At 35.7% G+C, this 17,407-nt stretch overlaps 1 pseudogene; it reads right to left on the minus strand.

Moving 5' to 3' along the window:
• Positions 1 to 5,410: 5,410 nt before the first annotated feature.
• The window catches only part of LOC111147722, a 33,028-nt pseudogene continuing 21,031 nt past the window's right edge, over positions 5,411 to 17,407 (minus strand).

Consider the following 17,407-nt stretch of genomic DNA (forward strand, 5'->3'; position numbering starts at 1 on the left):
GTTCTTTCTGCCTATACTCAGGAAAAAAAAAATCAAAGAGACATTCATTAGTGTACTACACCATGTCTGCCTTCAAAAAGAAAAAAAATGCCAAAGCCCACCAAAGTTGTCAGACCTGGGTTAAGAGAAATGCAAGCTTACTCTCTCAGAAGGAAACAAGATTAGCTAGAAAATGCATTAATTCTTTTTGTTTGTTTTAAATAGCAGCAGCAGCAAAAACATGTTGCCAAAATAAGATGCATGGACACTTCTACCTGGACCTACCCTCATTACTTAATGATGCTATTTTGTTGTCTTTATATATTTTAATATGTAATCTGTACCAAAAATATGTTGTATACCATCAAACTGATTTAGATTAGGGAATTTATTGCCATCATGTCATTTAATCTATTTTAACTACTACTCTTTCATCTAAAATAATTATTAATCTCATTTTAGAGCTAGGATTAAATGCTCTTCCCCTAGTTACACAAGTAATAAGACAGCTTATGACTACTTACCATGATTTCACTTCAAAGCCCAGTAATATTCTCTTTTACCCCACAGTCTTAGATCATACAGTAACATAAAATAAGCACTGAATATCTTTCCATTTTACTAAATTTATCTGATAAATATTATAATATATAAAATGTTTATTCCTTCATAGACCAGAGTAGGGATAAGTGTACCAAACATCTTTTTCTTAAAATGTATGTTTGTGTGTGAACTCTGTGGTTAATTATGCATTTATAGTCACTAATAAATGTGGACTTAATAAAACAATTTTCCAAGCCTGAAATTATATTTTCCCACTCACAGTTTTAATAGTGAGACATCTAGAATCCAAGAAAAGACACCCTGATTATATCTCACAACACCTAAGTGACATACACTCTGACTCACATTCTCTTCCCATTCCGGACGGCAAGGGCTTTGCCATACTCCTGGCCACTGAAAACTTTTAGTGAATGAAAGAGAAAACTTTCTCTTTATTCTTTAAAGTTAAAATTAAGGACTCAGACCCTTTTTTTTTTTTCAAATGGAAACACTGCTTTTATATGTATTTTAAATTCCATAACACACATTGCTCTTTTTCCGTCCATCCCTAGGCCTTCAGGTGCAATGTCTGTGAAAGGAGGGAAGCTTCTACCTCCTTTGAACAGAAGCCATACTTTCCCCCAGGCACTGAAAGTCACTGTCTTAATTTACTCATTACAATAAATTGTCCTAATACTTACCCTTTGATTGGTAAATAAAGAAAACAATTACAGTTGCTTGTTAATCAGAGACTTTTCCAGCTGGGAGGAAATTAGCCATTACCCCAGTTAAATGAGTTTACATTCCTTCTCACTTAGTACAGTACTCCAAAGTGGTGTTTTCCTCTGAGGCACTAATGTGGCAATGATAGCCAGTCTTTAAACTATAGGTAACAGAAACCAACCAAAATGTGATTTGTTGTCAGTTACATCTTTTTTCTTGCCCCAGCCAATAGATTATTGAATTCATTATGCAGTCAGCAGTGTTTGAGGACCATCAAGCACTAAGATCAACAAGAAAATAATGCTGTCTGTATTCTCTCTCTTTAGTTTTCTGTTTCTGCAAGCACAATAAAAGTTCTCTTGGTGGGGCACCTGGGTGGCTCAGTCAGTTAAGCATCTGCCGTCACCTGCGGTCATGATCCCAGGGTCCTCGGATCAAGCCCCATGTCATCTCCCTCTCCCTCTTCTTCTTCCCTTACTTGCTCTCTCTGTCTCTCTCTCTCTCTCTCTGTCAAATAAATAAATAAAAATATATTTTTTTAAAGTTTTCTTTGTGAGGACTATGACTCAGTCATTCTAGTATAAAAAATCCAAAATAAGAACAGAGCCCAGCACATATGAAGGACAGTAGATAAATATTCATTGAATAAATATTGTCACATACCTTATGTTGAGAGAAATGGTGATACAAAAATCAAAAGCATGGTCCAAATCCAGTTTGGGTTCAATTAGGTCAAATTCACTTCAGATGAAAAGCCAGTGCTTCAGAATGTGTATACTTAGAAATAAGTTTATGACCTTACCTCGGATTTGCATTAGACTATGATTTTGAAAACAATAAAACATAGTGGGGGAGGAAGAATTTTCTTCTTTTATTGTAGGTTCTTTGTCTGGCCTAATAATTCATTTGAGATAAGACAGATTAACAAGACAAAAATAAATTTAATTATGTATGTATAGGAACCTAATGAGATAGGAAAGGTTCTCCAACAGCCAGGCAACTGAGGTTTATATACCATTTTTAAAGAGAAAGGGGTAGGGGTATGGGACTTCAAAGGAGAAGAAAATTCCTAGGAAGATTGGAAGAGCATGTTTGCAATGCCAGGTGAAGAAATCTTTCTGATGTAAGAAGTTATTTCTGTAGCTCTTTCCTGGTATAAGCATCCTATCTAAATTCTTTTAGGGAGTTGAGTTGGAGGTAAAATGCCCTTCCTGAATCTGTTTGGCCTGAATTGTTTTCAGCAAACAATAAACCACATGCCAAAAAGGCATATTCAGAGTGGTCTACCTTGAACCCCATTAATATCTTGCTGGAAATCTGAAGACTCAGGTCTACTTCTGAGAACACTTGTATTGCCCAAATCCCTGAGATTCCATTTATTCATTTCTTAAGTTTCTGATCTGCTGTGGACTGTTCCTGTTAGTATGAAAGAATATAAGGAATGTGGAGTTCATTTTACAAACTAAAAGGTAGAGTGTTATCTATACTTTGTGTTGTACAGTGAAACCACTAGTGACCTCTGAGTGAGAACTCCTGAGTTGGAACTACTGGCTGGGAAAAATGACTTAATGACTTGGAACAACTCATTTGTTATCTCTTAAATGAGGACATGCATTTAGCAATTCCTTTTAGTCATGGTACTCTGATTCTGGCTGGAGTTAGGATTTTGAGACTTAAAGCAAAACAGCTCTAAACCTAATCTCATCCACGTAACTGTTTGGAATAATTTTAAACAACTGTAGTATCTCTTCAACAAAGATTCCTGCCCAGAGAGAGAGAGTCACAGAGTAATTTTAGAATTTTTATCTGATTTTGTAGCCATTGCTGGGTGGGGTGGGGGTAGGGGGCTGCTAATGAGAAAGGACCGTTGAATAGCCTATTTATTTTTGTATTCTCTACCTTTATTTCTTCTGAATATAGTCTGTATATTATGGGTTATTTATCAGAATCTAAAACACTATGCTCAGGAGAGGATTCTTTCAATAGAATCTAGAGTTAAATTATTTTTAATATTAAAACCAGGATAAATAGATTTATTTTCAATAAGAACCATGAAGTTAGAAGAAAATTGACAGTCTTGTAAAGTCCTTAAAGATAATTAGAAAAGTAAAAGCAAACAAACAAAAAACAATGTTATATGTTATAGCACAAGGGAGGAATTGGATTGATTATAAAAATACCTTTTAGAGAAGAAAAAATGAGGAGTTACATAAGACTCGTCTATGAGTGGTTGCTTCTAATGTATTCTAGCTCTGTAACATTTAATTCCCACTGTCATAAAGCTGATTAACTGTAATCAGGAATCTGATGTTTGCCAAGTATCATAGAGCCCTTTTCCTAGTGTACTTTTTTAAATGGTTTAAATAAGTATTGGGCTGTTGCTTGCACATTTAAACTCAAAAGACAAATTTTTAAATATCCAGTATAGCAAGCATTCCCCTGCTATTATCATATATTCAAACATTAACTTGATTAGTTTCACCCTGTGTTTTTTTTTTTTTAATTTTCACTACTGAATTTATATATCATTGGTTAAAGTTTTGGTGCACACTTCTTTTTAGCCAAATTGTCCATTCTTTTCTTAAAAATTTTTATTAAAATATAATTCATATACCATATAATTTATCCATTTTAATTCTATAATTCATTGGTTTTTAGTATATTCACAGAATTGAGCAACCATGATAAAAATCATTTTTGAGTACTTCCCTATGAGAAATCCATATGCCCATCAACAGTCATTCCCCATTTCCCACTAATCCTTCTAGTCTTAGGTCCCCACTAATAAACTTCCTGTTTCAACAGATGTGCCTGTTTTGGACATTTTGTGTAAATGGAATCCTACCATTGTGCTTTTTTGTAACTGGCTATTTTCAATTAGCCTAATGCTTTCAAGGTTTACCCATATTGTAGCATTATCAGTTCTTCCATTTTTATTGCTGAGTATTATTTAATTATGTGGATATACCACATTCTGTTCCATTTATCAGCTGATGCACATCTGGATTGTTTCTACTTTGGACTATTACAAATAATGCTTCTATTTTATAACTGATATGTGCTCTTGAAGTTAAAATTGAGCCAATTAACCGGACTGTATAAACCCAAGTCACTCTCCTGTGACAAAACACTTCTTACCTCCAGTGTTTCAGGCTCCTTTAAATCTGGGTTTGAGAGATCAGATTAAAATGCTCTGTAAATTGCTGTAGTATAGAAATAATTAGTATCCTTTGGGGGCATTGCAGTGTTTTGAAGTTCAGAAGAGGCCATTTTTCTGCTCACAAAGTGAAGATTTTTCTTCCATAAGGTTCCATATACTTGATATAATAAATGTGAAGGTTTAGGAGGCTCTGGTGTTATTTATGAAAACAGAAAAATATGTACTCAAAAATGTCCCCCAAAAAACTATTAAAAATATTTAAGCTTACCACTTCATAAGTGCACTGCAAAGACCATAACTTTTAACAAAGATTTAAAAAGGCACTATTGAGGGGCACCTGGGTGGCTCAGTGGGTTAAACCTCTGCCATCAGTTCAGGTCATGATCCCAGGGTCCTGGGATCGAGCCCCGCATCGGGCTCTCTGCCCCACAGGGAGCCTGCCTCCACCTCTCTCTCTCTGCCTGCCTCTCTGCCTGCTTGTGATCTCTGTCAAATAAATAAATAAAATCTTTAAAAAAAAAAAGGCACTATTGATGAACCATATAAATGTGAGCACATGCCATGCTGACTAAAACAGGTGGGGAAATACTTTTTGCAGTATCTAGTAAGCAGTTAATTCACTAATTAACATTATAACTATTCTAAAGAGTAGAATCTGCCACTAAAAGATCTGGAACTCTCAAGGTCATTCCCAAGGACCATTTTATTATTATTATTACTAAATTTTTTATTGTCTTATTTTAAAAAAAAATTAATTACAGTGTAGCTAACATACAGTATTATATTAGTTTCAGATGTACAATATAGTGGTTCCATATATCACTCAGGGCTCACAAAGATAACTGTCGTTTTAATCACCTTAACTTTGGAAAGGAATCCTTTCCAACTTAGCTTTGGAAAGGAATCCTCAAGACAGTGAGGGGACTTCCCCGTCTCTGCTTCACTCCTCTCCCACACGCCTCTGTCCTTCGCAGGCTAGAGCCTGATGCAGACAAGGTGACTGTCTTAGATGTACTTATACACCACCTTGGAAGGCACAGTCTGGAGGTGCAGACGGACAGGACATTTGTAAAAGTGGGACAGCAGAGTCTCACTGTAGCCCACCAGGAAGTAGAACTTGTGTGCAGGCAGCTGCCTCAGGACCAGGGCACAGATCTCCAACTGGTTAGCCCGGCGCTTCAGGACCAGCTGGTCGGCCAGGCACCCTGGGAAGGTGCCCAGCATGAACTTCTGGAGGAAAACGTCCTCAACCGTTCGCTCTGCAGCGTGGTCCTCCCCATCCAGGTTACCTGTGTGCAGCGACAGCCAGCCCTTGCGGTGGGCGATGTAGTGCGGCGCGTGCGCCTCCTCGTAGGTCACCGGCTTGTCCCCCTTGCCCACTCTGACCTCCCACCCACCTCCTCTCTGGTAACCATCAATTTGTTCTCTATAGTTGAGTCTGTTTCTTGGTTTGTCTCTCTCTCTTTTCCCTTTGTTTTGTTTCTTAAATTCCACATATGTGTGAAATCATAAGGTATTTGTCCCTCTGACTGGCTTTCACTTAGCATACTACTCTCTAGATCCATCCATGTTGCAAATGGAAAGATTCATTCTTTTTCTGGCTGATTAATATTCTATTGTATGCATATACCACATTTTCTTTATCCATTCATCTATTAATGCATACTTAAGCTGTTTCCATAGTTTGGTTATTGTAAATACTGCAGTAAACATAGAAGCCCAGTGAAGATTTGATAACTTCAAGTTAGTTTTTTTCATATTTTGGGGGTCAGTAGTGCAATTCCTGAATCATAGAGTAACTCTTTCTGAGAAACCTCCATACTGTCTTCCACAGTGGCTATACCAGTTCACATTCCCACCAACAGAACGCTATTTCTCCACATCTTTGCCAACACTGGTTGTTTCTTGTATTTTTTTTTTTTTTATTTTAGCCATTCTGACAGGTGTGAGTTGATATCTCATTGTAGTTTTGATTTTCATTTCCCTGATGAGTAGTGATGCTTAGCATCTATGTCTGTTGGCCATCAGGGTGTCTTTTTGAAGAAATGTCTTTTGTCCATTTTGATACTGGATTATATTTTTTGGAGGCATATTGAGTTATATAAGTTCTTTATAGATTTTGGATACCAATCCTTTATTGGATATGTCCTTTATAACTCTATTCTCCCATTCAGTAGGTTATCTTTTAGATATGTCTGGTTTTTTCTTTTGCTGTGCAGATTTTTATTTTGATTTGGTCCCAATAGTTTATTTTTGCTTTTGTTTTTTTTGCCTCAGGAGAAATATCTAGAAAGATTTATCACCGGTGTCCGAGAAATTACTGCCTGTGCTCTCTTTTAGGATTTTTATTCTAGGGTTCAAATTACATTACAAAGTTGTAGTAATTAGGACAGTATGGTACTGGCACAAAAATAGACACATAGATCAATGAAACAAAATAGAGAGCCCAGAAATAAATCCACAATTATGTGGTCAATTAATTTCAGACAAAGGAAGAAAGAATATGCAATGGGAAAAATAGTCTTTTCAATAAATAGTGCTGGGAGAACTGGACAGCAATATGCAAAAGAATGAAACTGGTCCACTTTCTTATTTCATACTAAAACTAAACTCAAAATGGATTACAGACCAGAATATGATACCTGAAACTATATAGTTTTTCACTAATAAGTATGATGTTAACTGTGGGTTTTTCATATAATGTTTCTATTATTTTAAGGTATGTCTTCCTCTAAACTTACTCTGGTGAGGGTTTTTACTTGGAATGAATGTTGTATTTTGTCATATGCTTTTCCTGAATCTATTCAAATGTTCATATGGTTTTTATCCTTTCTCTTATTGATGTGATGTATCATGTTGATTGATTCATCATTATTGACCACACTTGCATCCCAGCAAGAAATCCCACTTGATTGTGGTGGATGATTATAATATATTATGGAATTCAGTTTGAATTCCATTGAATTGAGCATGAGGATTTTTGCATCTGTGTTCATCAGATATATTGACTTGTAAGTCTCTTAATTTTCTCTGGTGTTTTTAACTGGTTTTGGAATCTGGGTAATGCTGGCCTCAAAGAATGAATTTGGAAGTTTTCTGTCCTCTTCTATTTTTTGGAATAGTTTGAAGACAATAGATATTAATTCTTCTTTAAATGTTTAGGTAGAATTCTTCTGTGAAGCCATCTGGCCATGGACTTTTGTTTGTTGGGAGTACTTCCAATTCATGAAATTCACTTTCAAAGCCTAGTATTACAGGGACCTGTCTTCCTCATGCAGGCTTCCCAGTGCCATAGCCCATTTTCTTGTCCTTCTTTGTGCCTACAGCCACCTCCTTCCCCTCCCATGGGCAGCTATGATCTGTTTTGTTCCCTACTTCATCTTCACTCTTCCAGCCCTCTTCAGTGTGTCCTCTTCTCTGCCCTCAGAGTTTGTTTTGCCAGTCTTTGGGTCACACTGACACTTAGGGTCACTTCATTATTCACACTGATGTGAGTGTTATCTAAGTTGTATTTACAGAATAAGGTGAGCTTAGAGTCCTCTTACTCTGCCATCTTCCTCAGGGGTGAGTACCAATAAGGAAGAGAAAGAGGAAGCTGCCTAGGTGATGTAGGGGTATTTAAAATAATATCTGCATGGTAGATCAAGTTAACTGGGTATTAGGGGAAGTTCAACTTTGCTCTTAGTAAATATACCTTTACCTTTTGTTTAAGTCATTTATTTATTTTGTTTCTATCACCTTTTATTTCTATTGCCTTCTCTTTCTTATATGAGCCTCAACATTTATAAAAGATATTTCACCCATTCAATAGCACTCTGGACAGAGAAAAGTTAAGAATCAATTATGTAATGACTTTAAAGGACTCCTATATCCACTCAAACAAAGACACAACTGTATGAAAATGCCTGCCTGCTGTTTTTGAATTAGTATTGTCAAACATAATAAGCTCCCTGATAGTTTAACCTTCAGCTCCTGAACAACTTTGAAACGAATCAATGAGCAGCCAATAAGCTTATCTAGAATTCTTATATTCAAGAGTTTTAAAATTAGAAATGGCTTAGTAAGGGGAGGTGTTACATGCTCCATGAATCCAAAAGGGAGGCATAATTGAGTAATTAAGCTGACCGCTTTGGCTGTTCTGAGAGCAATGGCTGTGTCCATAAGAAGAAATAAAGATTTTTATAATTCCAATAGCCCCATCTGGACAATTGAGGAACAATATTAACTGTTTAAAGAACTAAATTTATTTTAGTTTTCTGGTAGGAAACAAAAGGCTTATTTAAATTCATCACAAAGGATCTTATTCATTCTTTTCTGATGCTGTTGTTTTTAATTTATTTTTTACTGTTATTTTCTTTTTCCTGATTGTTACTTTGAAAATTTTCAGTTGTACCAAAAATTTCAAGTAGTTCAAAAAATAGCTATACTTAGATTAAATAATTTATTTTATTTTACTTAAATTACCTTTACTTAGATTAAACAATTTATATTTTGCCACATTCGATTTATTTCTCTCCAAATATAAATGTTGATATGTACATGACAGGTAGATGATAGATTAGACAGATAAAAATTAATTTGTAAATTGGGATTCATACAATGAAGACTGCCCTGTGGGCCTGCCCACATTACAAATCTAGACCCAAGTCAGCCTACATTTAGGGATACATCTGCCCCCAAATCCTAACATACACCAATCACAATCTTCCCTTTTTCTTTTTCATTTTTTTTTTAAATTTAAATTCAATTAACCAACATCATTAGTTTCTGATGTAGTATTCAGTGGTTCATCATTTGCATATAACACCCACTGCTCATCCTTAATACCCATCACCCAGTTACCCCATCCCCCTACCCACCTCCCCTTCTGCAACCCTCAGTTTGTTTGCCAGAGTCCAGAGTCTCTCATGGTTTGTCTTCCTTTCTGTTTCTCCCATTTGGTTTTCCCTCCATTCCCCTCTGATCCTCTGCACTATTTCTTATATTCCACATATGAATGAAACCATATGATAATTGTCTTTCTCTGATTGACTTATTTCACTTAGCATAATCTCCTCCAGTTCTGTTCATGTTGATGTAAATGGTGGATAGTCATCCTTTCCGATGGCTGAGTAATATTCCATTATATATATAAACACGTCATCTTCTTTATCCATTCATCTGTTGAAGGACATCTGGGCTCTTTCCACAATCTGGCTATTGTGGACATTGCCACTATGAACATTAGAATGCAGCTGCTCCTTTTTTTTTTTTTTTTTTTTACTACATCTGTATTTTTGGGGTAAATACCCATCTTCCAACTCAGCCTTAGCAATGTTACTTTACCCTAGAAAATAGGATCTGCTAGCCTTCTAAGGAAAGCCCTAACCTCCTAGCCAATCATGCTGTGTTTCCATGTTGCTTCTTACTCTTTATAAAACTCATTTTTATGTCAAATTCCTTGAAAGTGGTACTCTATGGCTTATGAGGCACTGTACTCCCCCAATTCATGGATTATTTCTCATGAATAAAGGACATCAAACTTGTTATTAAATTGTTTTGTCATTTGATAATCACAGATGATAAATAAATGGATGGAGAGATACAGATTTTTGCTGAACTATTAGAAAGTGAGTGACAGACATTTCCTAACAAGTGCACTGTAGGGGAGGAAAAATAATTTTCCATTTATCCCTCTAGGTTCTTTGCTGAGATCCCCCTTAATAAAAGATTAAGAGGAGAAAAACAAAAGAAGTTTAATAACATGTATACCTCCTGTGTAAATGGGAGAGACCAAGGAAAACTGAATAACTCCATGAAATGGCCCAACCCACTACCAGAATAACAACCCCAGTTAAAGCCAGAAGATATTGGGGTGTGGGGAACCAATTATAGGAGGCTAACAGGAAAAACTCACTAAACAAGTAAAGGATTAGTGTGCTTTTTCCCTTAAGGTTCTTAAGATTTAGTCATTATTCTCTTCCTGGTACAAAGAAAGAGTATACCCTTAAAAATGGAAATTTCCTTTATAAATGTAAATATCTCTTATGAGAGGGTAAGTTCTACTTTGTTTTAAGAGTTTTTTCCTATGTCTGCCACTTCTTAAAAATAATCAGCATAAAATAATTCTATGCCAAAGAGACAATTTTTGAGGTGGCAAATTCTCTTATTTAATATTCTCCAATGAAATAATAATAAAATTAAAACACTCAAGAAATTTACTATTGTTATGGTATTATCTAATATTCAGTCCCTATTTAAGCTTCTACAATTTCTTGATAGTTGTTATTCTTTAATTTACACACCAATTACGTTTTGTGTATTTTGTTGTTATGTCTCTTTCCTTTAATCTAGATCACTATCTCCAATTCATTTAATAACAATGGCATTTTTGAAAGTCTGGATTAGATTTTGTTTGTTTTTAGGAGGCCAGTTAATTTAGGCTTATTTCCATTATTTTCCTCATGTTAGGTACAGGTTAAAAGATCTTGGTAAAAATACTATTTTGGTGATGTTTCTTCCCTCAGCACATACCATAAGTAGGTGTATGATGTTAATCTGATTAATCTGTTACAGAATGTTAATTTTATTTTAAAATATTTAAGTTTTAGAGAGGGATATACACTGATATGTTAGATATTGGTAAATTGCCTTAAAAGTGGAGACCAATTAATTTCACATCAGAAGTGTATGAGACGGGCGCCTGGGTGGCTCAGTGGGTTAAACCTCTGCCTTCAGCTCAGGTCATGATCTCAGCCCTGCATCCGGCTCTCTGTTCGGCAGGGAGCCTGCTTCCTCCTGTCTCTCTGCCTGCCTCTCTGCCTACTTGTGATCTCTCTCTCTCTCTGTCAAATAAATAAATGCAATCTTTAAAAAAAAAAAGTGTATGAGAGTTGCATGTTGACATCATCCTTGTAAAAATTATAAATCCAACTTTTTTTGTATGTATGCAAGTGATACCTCATTTTTTTAAATAGAACTTCTTTGATTTCTGATGGAAAAAGATGTTTTTCCAATCCTACAAATGGCTATCCAAAGATACTCTGAGGGATCTCCTACTGAGGATTTTACTTCTATCTTTTGTTAATTTTTCCACTGAATGGGTTGTATTTTCCTTACCTACTTTCAAAAATCCATTATATATTGTGAAAACTAATATTTTATCTGGTTTCAGTATATTCAAATAACATATCATTTCAAATATCTTCTTTCTGTACACAACTGATCTTTTAACATTGTGCATGCTGCTTTTGCTATTTTCATTGTTAGAGCTATGATAATGTTCATCTCTGGTAATAGTTTCTTCTCCTTGACTTTATTCATTTATTTTACATTGTATGTGCCATAGATATTCTTGCCCCTTTATTGTTTCATATAAATATTATTATATTATCAGTCTAATTTCTTGAAATATACTATTTGATTACTTACTGGGAATTACATGAGGTTTGAATTTTTTAAAAAATTGGTTTATATTTACTATTGAATCATTTAGGTCATAAATATTTACATATCACACTATTGGTTTGGATCTAATTCTACAGATATCAAAAAATTTTATAACTTTTCAAGAAAACATTGGCTTTTCTAGTATTTTCAAATTCTTATTTGCCTTTTTTGGGGGGGGGTAAGGGAAAATTTTCATTTCTCTCACGGTTCCACATTATTTGTTTTCTGTGTATAAGAAGGCTCCTGCTGGGCAGGGAGACCGATGTGTGACTTGATCTCAGAACTCTGGGATCATGACCAGAGCTGAAGGTAAACACTTGCACAACTGAGCTACCCAGGTGTCCCCAAGATATTTCTGTATTTATTATTGGGTTATTTGTTTTGTCTTATTGATTTGTAGAAGTTAATTATATACTCTACATGTGATTTTTTTATAGACTATATGTATTGTAAAAGTTTTTTACAAATTTTATAAGCAAACATTCTTAACTTTAGTGAATCCAAATTAACAGTCCTTCCTTAAATGACCAGACATTTTACATTCTCTATAATAAATTTTTGTCTTGCCAAGCACATGAAGATATTATCCTATAATTTCTTTTTTAAGCCTACTATTTCTTATTTTTATATTTTATTTATGTATTTTTATTAAATATTTTTCATACTTAGGATATATTTACTTATTTAGGTATTTAGATTCATTTATTTTATATAAATACATTCTTCTTTATGGCATGAGCTAGGGATAAGAATTTATAATTTTCTAAATGGGTATTTTAGGATTGTTTAAAAATGTATTTTGCCAATTGAATTGTAGTCATGCCCTTTCCTGTACCCTATTTTCCTCCTTGCTTTTGTTTTTCAAGAATGTCTTAGGTATTTTAGATTACTTACATGTTCACAGAAATTTTAGAATACGTGTCAATTCTCACAAAAATAAAAACTATAAATGTAAATCTATTACTTTGTTTTGAAAATTTGCAAGTATTTCATTTTATAAAAAAATCCATTATTATTAAAACCTACTAGTAATCTTTTCCCATTTCAATCCATTTATATTTATTTGGGTTTTTTTTTTAAGCTCTCATTTATTTATTTGAGAGAGAGACAGGGAACACAAGCAGAGGGAGTGGGAGAGGAAGAAGCAGGCTTCCCCACAAACAGGGAGCCCAATGTGGGGCTGGATCCCAGGACCCTGGGATCATGACCTGAGCAGAAGGCAGATGGGCAGATGCTTAACAACTGAGCCATCCCTCAGTTCATTTATATTATTGACAGCTATGCATACAACTAATCCTGCAATACTCTATTTTCTTTACCTTTACTATTTTTCCATGTCTTTTTTTTTTTTTTTAAGATCCTATTTATTTATTTATTTGACATAGAGAGAGATCACAAGTAGGCAGAGAGGCAGGCAGAGAAAGGGGGTAAGAAGGCTCCCTGCTGAGCAGAGAGCCTGATGCGGAGCTCCATCCCAGGACCCTGGGATCATGACCTGAGCTGTAGGCAGAGGCTTTAACCCAGTGAGCCACCCAGGCACCCTTGAACAGGATTGTATTATATCCAATTTCTAAAACATTCATATTATAGCTCATAAACTTTCAGTTAGTTAACCATTGGTTGTCTATAATTCTTTGATCAATGACTTTTTGTTTATTATTTATAATAATCTCATGTCTGATGTTAACCATTTTTCCAAACTTCTTGCTATTTAGTATCTCAAACAGATCTTTTGCATCCTTTGTCATTTATATACTTAAAATTTATTTTATGTTTTGTTAGCACATTAACATGCTTACCTTGAAATAAAAAAATGAAGTACACTTTACTTAAGCATTCACTCTTTTTTTCTCTTTTGAATCTTATTTTGAGGAAGAAGTATAAAAAACTATTATAAAAGAAAACATTCATTAAATGCTTATAGGATTTGTAGAAGCCTGTCATATACTATAAACTTCTAAATAGGAAAAATTACATTAGAAAGTTAAAATTAAGCTTTTTAATATTTACAATAAATTTTTCCATTAATAGACTGAATTATTATCTTTTACTGCAGGCCATTTTTTAAATAGCATATTTAAATAATAATCTAACTAAAGAGATTCTTCTGTCTCTGGTTAAATATCCTGGGTTGATAACTAATTAATTATTGTTTGAGTCAATTGATGATATTATGACACATCTGATCATATTAAGCTCTCTGTAGAAAAGCAATGTTAACTCTATATAAGATAACTGTATCACAGACACCTAGAGAACTGAGAATATCAGAAACAAATATTTTCAAGATAGAAGATTTTTTTTTTTAAAGATTTTTTATTTATTTATTTGACAGACAGAGATCACAAGTAGGCAGAGAGGCAGACAGAGAGAGAGGAGGAAGCAGGGTCCCTGCCGAGCAGAGAGCCCGATGTGGGACTCTATCCCAGGACCCTGAGATCATGACCTGAGCTGAAGGCAGAGGCTTAACCCACTGAGCCACCCAGGCGCCCCCCCATCAGAATTTTTTGATTAATGACGCCAAGTAGATTTGGTATGAGTGTTTCTTTCTCTTCTTAACTACATAAAAAACACTGCATATATATATATATACACGTGTGTGTATGTGTGTGGTATTTTAAACTTTTTTTAATTAATTTTGTATTAATTTCAGCTTAAGTAGTTTTTATTATTTCTTGTAAGGCTAATTTAATACTGATGAACTCCTTTAGTTTTCCTTGTCTGGAAATCTCTTTTTTTTTTTTTTTTTTTCTTCATGTCTGAATGATACTCTTACTAGGTAGAGTATTGTTGGTTGAGTTTTGATTTGGGGGTTTTTTAAAGCACTTTGAATATGTCATGTCACCATTTCTTTCTGGCTTGCAAAATTTCTGCTGAGGAGTCTGCTTATAGTCTTAAGGGGTTTCTCTCATACATGACAATTTCTTTTTCTCTTGTTGCTTTTAAGAGTCTCTCCTTGTCTTAAAGTTCTGACATGTTGATTATAGTGTGGCTGTCTTTGGGTTCATCTTGTTTGGAACTCTGTGGGATTCTTGGATCTGGATGTCTGTTTCCTTCCTTAGGCTAGGGAAGTTTTTAGCCATTATTTCTTCAAATAAGTTTTCTGCCCCCCCCCCTTTTTTTCTTTCTTCTCTGTCTGGGACCCCTAAACTACAAATGTTGTTCCACTTGTTATTGCCCCAAAGGTCCCTTAGGTTTTCTTCATTTTTAAAAATTATCATTATTTTTTTTCTTTTTGCTGCTCTGTTTGGTGAATCTCATTCCTTTATCTTCTTGCTCACTTCTCTATACTTCTAGTTTTCCAATCTGATGCTGAAGCCCTCCAGTGTATTTTTCAGTTTAAGTTATTGGATTCTTCAGTTCTGTGACTTCTTTTTGGTACTTTCTTATGTTTTCTCTTTGTTGAAATTTTCCCTGTACTCATCCATTCTTCTAAGTTTAGTGAGCATCTTTATAACCATTACTTTGAACTCTTTATCACATTATTTATCTCTGTATCATTATTTCTTATTCTTATTATTTTGTTTGAAACATATCTCCCTGTTTCCTCATTTTGTTTTACTCTTTGTGTTTATTTTTATGTATTAGGTGAAACAGCTACCTGTCTTAGTCTTGAAGGGGTAGCTTTGTGTAGGTGACAATCTCTCTTTGCCCTAGCTCTTGGTTGTCTCTCAAACTTTAGTGACTATTTGAATCATATGATTTATTCTTGGTATAATCCTATTGTTGAGTGTTTGTCAAGATCTGTCAGTGATCCAAAGAGAAGAACCTCATTTACCACCTAGTTTCAGACGGATTAGAAGACCCTTAGGCAGCAGCTTTGGTAGTATGCAAATATATACTGTCCTGTGAGGCCACAATTGTAATCTCTTTTGGCCTCCAGGCCAGGAGATCTGAAAGTATCCCCTGTGTAATAATTGCATCCTCACAAGCCCCAGCCCCAGAAGGAAGAACATTGCAACTGTTCTTGCTCATGCTCTCTGTGATGTGGGAAACAGAGGCAGAAGAAAATCATTAAAATTCCTTACCTACTGACAAGCCCTTGAAACAGACAGAGTGGCTCTCCCCTGGGGACTTAACTGCTCTCACCTTGAGGTTTTGCTAAGGACAATCCTAGCCTGACTGGCCCCCTACCCTGACAGGTCCAACCAGGATCCTGTAAGTCTACTTTAACAATTCCTTTAGGAAACTTTATTTCTAAACCTCCAAGATAGTGTCGAGAATCATTCCCAAGCATATGGCCCACTGATATACATCTAAAGGGTCTCATGAGAAGATTTTTATTACTGGTAATGAATAACCTTTTCCCCAGACAATAGCTAGCCCCTCAAGGTCCTGGAGACCTTGCTTCCAAAATTTCTTAGAGACTTACATCATCCATAATCCCCTTTGTCCTCACCCACCACAGAGTCCACCCCTACTCTGCCTTTAAAAACACTGACTGTAATCTGGTTCGGGGTCCAAGTCCCTACCCTGCTGTGTCGGGTATACTTGGGCCCAAGCTTAAGCTTGTCAAATAAACCCTCATGTGATTGCATCGGTGTTGGCTCCTTGGTGGTCTGTCGGATGCGAAAACATGGGTATAACACTCTGGTCTCAGCAAGTGCTGCAACCACTTGTGCCCACTCATCCCAGGCAGTGGGAGGATGCTGCATTTGAGTTCACCAACCTGTGCTGGCAGGCTACATGGAAAGTGTCACAATGGCACCTGCCAGTGTCTCTGTCTCCTGGGTACATTTTAACAGTTCCCCACTCCTCCAGCCAGTGCCCCCAGACCAGAGAATGAATCTCCCAGTTATAATCTAGGAGCTTTTCAGACTGTTCTTTTTTTGCTGGGTCTTGGGGTGAGTGAGACCACATGTAAGCCCTCCAAGAGAGGGATCAGTTTCCTATAGGTTTTGAAACCCTTGCACATTAGGCCTGTTGGTTTTCCAAGCCAGTTGTTATGGGGGCTCATCTTTCCAGGGTAGATTCCTGGATCCAGGGTGGTCAACATGGACTGCAAGCCCCTTGCTTTCCTCAGAGAAGCACCTCTCTGCTACAATCCCTCCCTATAGTGTGTTGCCACTTGGGTGGTGGTGGTGGGGTGGGGTTTTGAGACTATGTCTCTGCCTCTCTACCCTGATGGATATAATCCTTTTGTGGAGAGCATTTAATCAAGATTTCAGTCTTTTTCAGAGGGAAACAATCCATATGTAGCTGTAGATTTGGTGCGTCTGTGGGAGGAGATGAGTTCAGGATGTTCCTGGACTATCATCTTGTGTGCCCCCAGCTTTATTTTTTAAAGTAATTTTCCCCTTTTACATCTTATTATCTGGGGGAAAAAATGATAAGAACCCAAGGCAATGAATCTCCTATTTTCCTTGAAGCCTCTTCATCAAAATACATCACATTATTAGAAGTTTTACTCTTCTTTTTTTTTTCAATTTTATTTTATTTTTTTATTTTATTTTTTATATACATATAATATATTTTTATCCCCAGGGGTACAGGTCTGTGAATCGCCAGGTTTACACACTTCACAGCACTCACCGTAGCACATACCCTCCCCAATGTCCATAATCACACCCCCCC

The sequence above is a fragment of the Enhydra lutris genome, unplaced genomic scaffold (assembly GCF_002288905.1).
Source record: "Enhydra lutris kenyoni isolate GAN:26980312 unplaced genomic scaffold, ASM228890v2 scaffoldscaffold17, whole genome shotgun sequence".
NCBI lineage: Eukaryota > Metazoa > Chordata > Mammalia > Carnivora > Mustelidae > Enhydra > Enhydra lutris.